The sequence below is a fragment of the Ambystoma mexicanum genome, chromosome 1q (genome assembly GCF_040938575.1).
Source record: "Ambystoma mexicanum isolate Mex_15411 chromosome 1q, UKY_AmexF1_1, whole genome shotgun sequence".
NCBI classification, from domain to species: domain Eukaryota; kingdom Metazoa; phylum Chordata; class Amphibia; order Caudata; family Ambystomatidae; genus Ambystoma; species Ambystoma mexicanum.
In genome coordinates, this window is record NC_090922.1 from 305380675 (window position 1) to 305387316 (window position 6642).

The window sequence follows — 6642 nt, forward strand, 5'->3', positions numbered from 1 at the left end:
GGAGTTCAGAAAGGATGACAAGGGAGGATGCTGGTTGTGCACGGACTGTCGAAAAGCAGGGAAGTCTGTGGTGTAAACACCTACATGCCAAAACACGATGCTACAGTATTTTTCAGGTCACTATACTCAAGGTTGACCATCTATAGAGAGGCGACATGGGTGTTGGGAGGAGACTTCAAGTATACCCTTAACACTGTATTAGATAGATCAGACACTAAATAGAGGAAACCGGCACCACCAGTCAAGGCTCTCGGCAGCCTGTTGCAAGACTTGAGATTAGTGGACTTATGGAGAGTGAGGCACGAGGAAGAGCAGGGCTACTCACACAAATAGATTACATGTTCACTGGAGAAGAAAAACTAGGTGACTTCATGCACATAGAATATGAGTCCAGAACACTATCGGACCATGCCCCACTTATAGCAAAATGGCAGCGCGTGGCCCCAAGACCTCGGATACCCAAATGGTGCCTGAGGGCGGAAGCTCTGCAAGATGAGTTGTTCAATGACTACCTGAGGGCCCAGATAGAGGAGTACTTTAATATCAACACAGACAGCATAGCAAAGATGAGTACAGTATGGGACGCATTTAAGGTGGTCACGCGGGGAAAGGCGATAGGGAAAATGGGAGGCCTAAGACCAGAAATACTAAAGACCCTGGGAGACATTGAGGATGAGATAGCAAGTGCACGAAACACAGAGAGAGGACCGCCTGCTAATTGTGGCGCTCTTATAAATCACTATGCGAGTAACTTACAAGAAGTTGAAAAGCGAGGCCTGTCATTTAGGAAGGAGTTCCAGCTTAGAAATATCTCATTACTAAATGGCATTACACCGGGGGACATTCCACCAAATCCAACCTGGGAGAGAGGGCCCGATTCTCACATTCTATACTATTTCCTTGCCTCCGACAGCCTTCACTGTAGAGTAGTGGCCTTGACGATCATGGAAACTCCACAGAGTGACCACAATATGCTGAAACTAACACTTGAATTGGGCAGGACCACAAAGTCTTCGCCAGATGGGGATGCCCTGGAAGTACAGATTGGAAGGAACAGAGTAAGATTATTGAGGAAAAATGTATCAACATTATTTAAAAACCGAAGAGATAATGGTAGGCTGGAAGATTTAGATTATATGTTGTCCTTGGCCATCTTTAGCGAAAAATCTGGCTCAGGAAGATCTAAGGGCTTCCACCATAAATATACTTTCAACCATGAGGTTGCCAGAAGAAAAAAGAAATTAAAAAAAATGCAGAGTGCTGAAGAAAAATCCTTCTCCGGCATTGCTTGTGGCTATTAAGAAATGAGGGCCACGTACAACAACTGGTTAAAACAGCATAGGCAATCTCTATTGCAATCGAATGCTGAACATATGCTGGAATTGGTTGCATCTAAAAACTTGAGTGAAATGTGGCAAATCTTTAACATGCTAGACGGACCTCAACAGAGTCTCATCTCCAACCCTATTCCGGCAAAGGACTGGATGGACCATTTCTCCAAGCTCTTCTCAAAGCCCACTTTGCAAGCCACGAAGGCTGTAGAAAACTCATGCTCAAATTGGGAGTTTGAAACTGAAAGGGAAGATATTATCGCCCTAATTAAATCGTCCAGCAATTCCAGAGCTGCGGGCCCTGATGGCCTCACAAATTTGACATTTAAACAATATCCAGAGGAATGGGCAACTTTTTTACACCAACTCTTTCTACTGGTGAAAACATACGCAGTATTCCGGCTACCTGGACGAAATCTATTACTGTACCGATCTTCAAAAAGGGTGATAGGTCTGTGGCCGCAAATTACAGACCTATCGCCCTCTTGGATGTTATTGGTAACATTTTGTGCGGCCTAGATTTTGAATCACCTTACGGCCTGGAGCTGGGATTTCAAACATCGGGATGGCTGGCAAGCAGGGCTTGAAAATGAAATTGAAACATTGTGAAACCTTTTTCTGATAAACTACCTGAAACTGAGAACGGCAAAAAAGAACAGTAAAAACGTATATCTCGCATCAGTGGACTTGTCACAAGCGTTTGACTCAGTAAATCTAGAGAAACTTTGGCAGTAGCTAAAAGACTGGGGGTGCCCTACTGACATACGTGAGGCTATGGAGGCCCTTCATAACAATACAAGTATTCAAATCAAGCTGAACCAAAAGGGTGACTTGTCAAACCCCGTAAAAACAGGAGTTGGCCTCAAGCAAGGGTATCGACTAGCCCCAGCTATCTTTAAATTATACATCTCCGACATGGGTGACGCCTTTACAGACATCAGATGCTTCACCCCATGTATTGCGGACTCCCCAATGAATAGACTGTAGTATGCAGATGATGTAATTCTCCTGGATGAAACTACAATCGGGCTCCAGTGCCAATTGAATGCCCTAGCACTTTTTTTATCTTTCAGTGACCTAAGAGTAAATGCCACCAAATCAATGGTGCTTTTTTTGGGGAAGACAAGACGCAACTCCATGAAGTTCAAGGGTTGGCACATAAATGGTGACCAGATTCGAGAGACATCAGAATTGCTCTATTTGGGTATTCCGATCAATGTGAGCTACAGTGAAGCCCCAAGAGAAATAGCGCTGAGGCGCAAATTGAAGATGCTGACAGCCCAGGCAAGACTGATCAAACGCAGATATTGTAAATTTACACTGACATCCTTGCTCCGCTTCTACACCATGAAGATAGTCCCTATTGTGACCTATGGGGCTAGGTGCTCTCTTCAGATGAGCTGGAAGATATGGCAAATCCTAGAGGGCCTATTTTGGAGAGCTGTACTTGACCTCCCTAACTGTATGCCTGTGGCTGTGATAAGAAAAGAGTTTGGACTGACTTCTCTCATTACTTATGTCATCTGGAAAACTCTATCCTTCTATCGTAAATGCTTACTGCCTCCACTAGATAGTGGTTTTGGGCTGTTGGGTCAAGCACTGAATTCAGAAAAAGAACCTTTACTTGTTGAATGGAGTACCAAATGCTTGTGCTTGTTGGACTCAATAGACTCTACTGTAAAACTACTCATTGAAAATCCAGATCTTGTGAAAAAACGGCTGTATGAGTATGATTGGATTGAGTCCTCTGAGCTGGCGCAGTCATCCAAACCTTATGGTAAATACTGCGTTGCTCTGAATAAGCGTGTCTTAACTCCTCTGTATTTGAGTAAGTTTCCGTTGGCGGAGCTGCGACAGCAATTTCTAAGACTTTGCTTCAATATCTTTCCGACCAAAGAAATTCTTGAAGCGAGAAAAGGGAAAAGTACGAGAGACTATAAATGTCGGCTTTGTGGTCACCCAATGGAAACACTTTGTCATCTCATTATGAGTTGCCAGGGCATCAATGACATTCGACGTAATCTACTGTGGAGATTTTTTGTAAATAATCGAACTTCAACAAAGAAAGACGTTTGGTTACAATTGCTACAGGGCTCAAAGCTATCTATAACTTTTGCCCTGCTAGAGATGGTATCAATCATCTTTAAAAAACTCGATGGAGAGAAGTAAGAAATAAAGTTTACTTCTGCATAACAAGACTGAAAGAGCTGCTAATTCTGGCTGAATATGGTCCTTCCCTTCTCTTTCCTACCTGTCTCTTCCTCCTTCCTCTTCACTTCTCTCCTCTTCTTTTTACCTTTTTATAGCAATTGATTGAAATGATTGTATCATATGTTTTTTAGTGTTATGGAATTTTCTTTTACTTATTTTTTTTTCTATTTCTTTAACACTGGATTTGAACTGCAACTGGTAAAAAGTTTCTTTTGAAGCTAACACTAATAAAAAAAAATTAAAAAATTAAAAAGTAATTGCGGGTCTCATTAAAGGTTTATTTCAGGCACACTTCAGGGGGTAAGTCACGGATTTAGTCTGTTCTTAAACACCTCAACTCAGCCTTTCAATCTTCTGAGGTCAATAAATGAGTATCAGGACATATTGGCTGATATTGTATGTATATTTTTCTATATATAAAGTACTTAAGCATAAGTGCTATATAATAACACATCATTATCATTTGGCCATGGACGTCTGCTTGCATTCACAGTAATTTGGTAATATGTGCCTGTACACACTGATCTTAATGATACATATGGCGATCCATTCTTGTATGAAATGTATATCACATTATAGTGATATCGTAACCATATTTTTCATAGCATACGTAGGAACAATGCTATGTGATGCCACCTCCTGTTTTGTCAAGGGGTGAAAGGCTGTGTTCCATCATTTCCCACAATATCATTTTGGGGTGAGGTCAAATGACATCACTCCTTGTGATGTCATCAGAGGTCAAAGGTCATGTGATGTCACTTCCGCTACCCCTAGCATTTTGGTGAAATGACGTCCCTGCGCGCTGGATGCCCCTCTGACGTTAGAGGAAATAAGTGAAGTGATAAGAGAGCTCCCGACTTCTAAAACCTTGGGACCAGATGGACTCCCAGGGGAGTTTTACAAAGCATATGCGGGAATACTAGCACCCTGATTGCTGCATATCTACACAGAAGCATATGAGCTGGGAGTACTACCCAGCAGCCTGAGGGAAGCCACTATCATACCAACCCTTAAACCGGGAAAATCACTGCAGTGCTGCGCATCGTACAGGTCCCTCTCAATGGTAAATCAAGATTGCAATATCCTGAAGGTGGTGTCAGCAAACAGACTGAGGAGAGTAAGAGGGGACCTAGTACACACAGAACAAACTGGGTATGTCCCAGGGTGGAACACCACATGGAATTTGCGGAAACTACACCACGTCTTAGACAGTACTAATCATCTGATGGACGAAAGTGCAATGGCCTCATGAGACGCAGTCAAGGACGTTGACTCGGTACGCTGGTACTAGATGTTTGCGGCCCTGGTGCACTTCGGAATTGGCAAGGTTTTCTTGAGATGGGTAAAGCTGATCTATACATCATCCGAGGCCCGTTTGAAGACGGGCAGACAGATCTCTGACATATGTGAGGCACAGAGGGGCACCAAGCAGGGTTGTTCACTATCACGGATACTGTATTGGAGCCACTGGCAGTGTTCCTTAGGAAAGAGTATGAGAAGGCGGGGATAAAGCTAGACAGAGTGGTGCACCTAATCTCCCTGTACACAGATGACATGCTGCTGTACATAAACAGGCCAGATGACAATTTACAGCACTTGTTGGATGTCATTAACCAGTTTTTTGAGCTATTAGGGATCAGGGTGAACCGGGAGAAGTCCTGCCTGTTCCCGCTGGCAGGGGTCAGAGAACTTGGCAAACAGCATCCGCCCCCATTGGGACTTCGGTGGGAGACAACTAACTTCTGCTATCTAGGCATTAACGTGTGGCATGACCCAGTAGCCTCACACAAGAATAATACGTAAAAGGCTGTGGATAACATATTTGGATCCATGAAGTTCTGGAAAAGGCTGCCCTTGGGAGTACCGGGAAGAGCAGCCCTCCTGAAGATAATCATACTCCCCCGCCTCCTGCACTATTTTACCAACGTTCCTAATTACATACCCGCAATCTTCTTTCGGAGGTTCAACTCGTTGGTGAGAGACTTTGTGTGGGAGGGAGAAACAGATTTGCTCTGAGCACCCTACAGAGAGACTTTGCTGTGGGAAGGATGAAAGTGCCTCAATTTGAGTGCTACTATCTGCGAGCAATTGCAACATGTGGTGCACTGGTTTGGAGATAAAACTTCACAGGCCACTTTGCTATTAACCATTGCTGAAGCAATATATTTTTAGGCAAGTATTTTGGATAATGGAGCTTGCTCTAGAGAGACCATCCCTGCTCTTTCAGCTGGGCAAAGACATATGGCAGAGTAGCTGGAAACTTTTAGGCGACTCAGATCCTTGCTCAGTGCATGTCCGCTTGGTGGGGATCATTAGTGAACTACGAGGTGCAATATAGAAGACACTGGGAGGACAAGGGAATAGGCACAATTGGGTCGCTAGTGACAGAAGATAAAATAATAGCTTTCCAGGCCCTGGTCAGAGAATATAGTATACATGAAGGGCAATATTTAGGCATGGTCAAGAGAATAGAGAAGAAATGGCTCAGCCTGGAGAGTGAAATGGGGACCAACGATAAATTAGATACCATGTACGACGTGTCAGAAGGAGGACATATGGTCTCTAGATTATATGATTTGTGCCTGGGCAGGATGGGAGCATCAGAGCTGAAGATGCACAGCAAGTGGGAGACAGACAAACGGAGAGCATGTACAGATGCGGAATATAACAGGTCATTGCTCTAGACCAAACGAGTATCAAGAAATGGCAGTTTCAAACTCACTTAATTGTATGTCACTCACAGAGCGTATATGACTCCAAACAGGGTGTCTCTCATGGCGAAGGAGGGTGACCAGGGCTGTCCAAGATGCACACAGGAGAGAGCAGACCTGATACATATGTTTTGGGCATGCCCGGTAATACAGAAATTCTGGTGGGACCTAGCAGGGAAGGTGGCACAGAGTGGCATACAAATACAGACGTGGCCCCCAGAGTATTGTCTTTTGGGATTGTTTCTTAGGGGCAGGAGACAAAGTGCTCACTTGACCAAAATGAAAGATCTGGTTTGTGTATGAGCAAAACGCAGAATTGACATGTCGTGGAAATCGACCAAAGGCACTAAACTAGAAGCCTGGTGGGCAGATCTAAGGCGATGTTCACT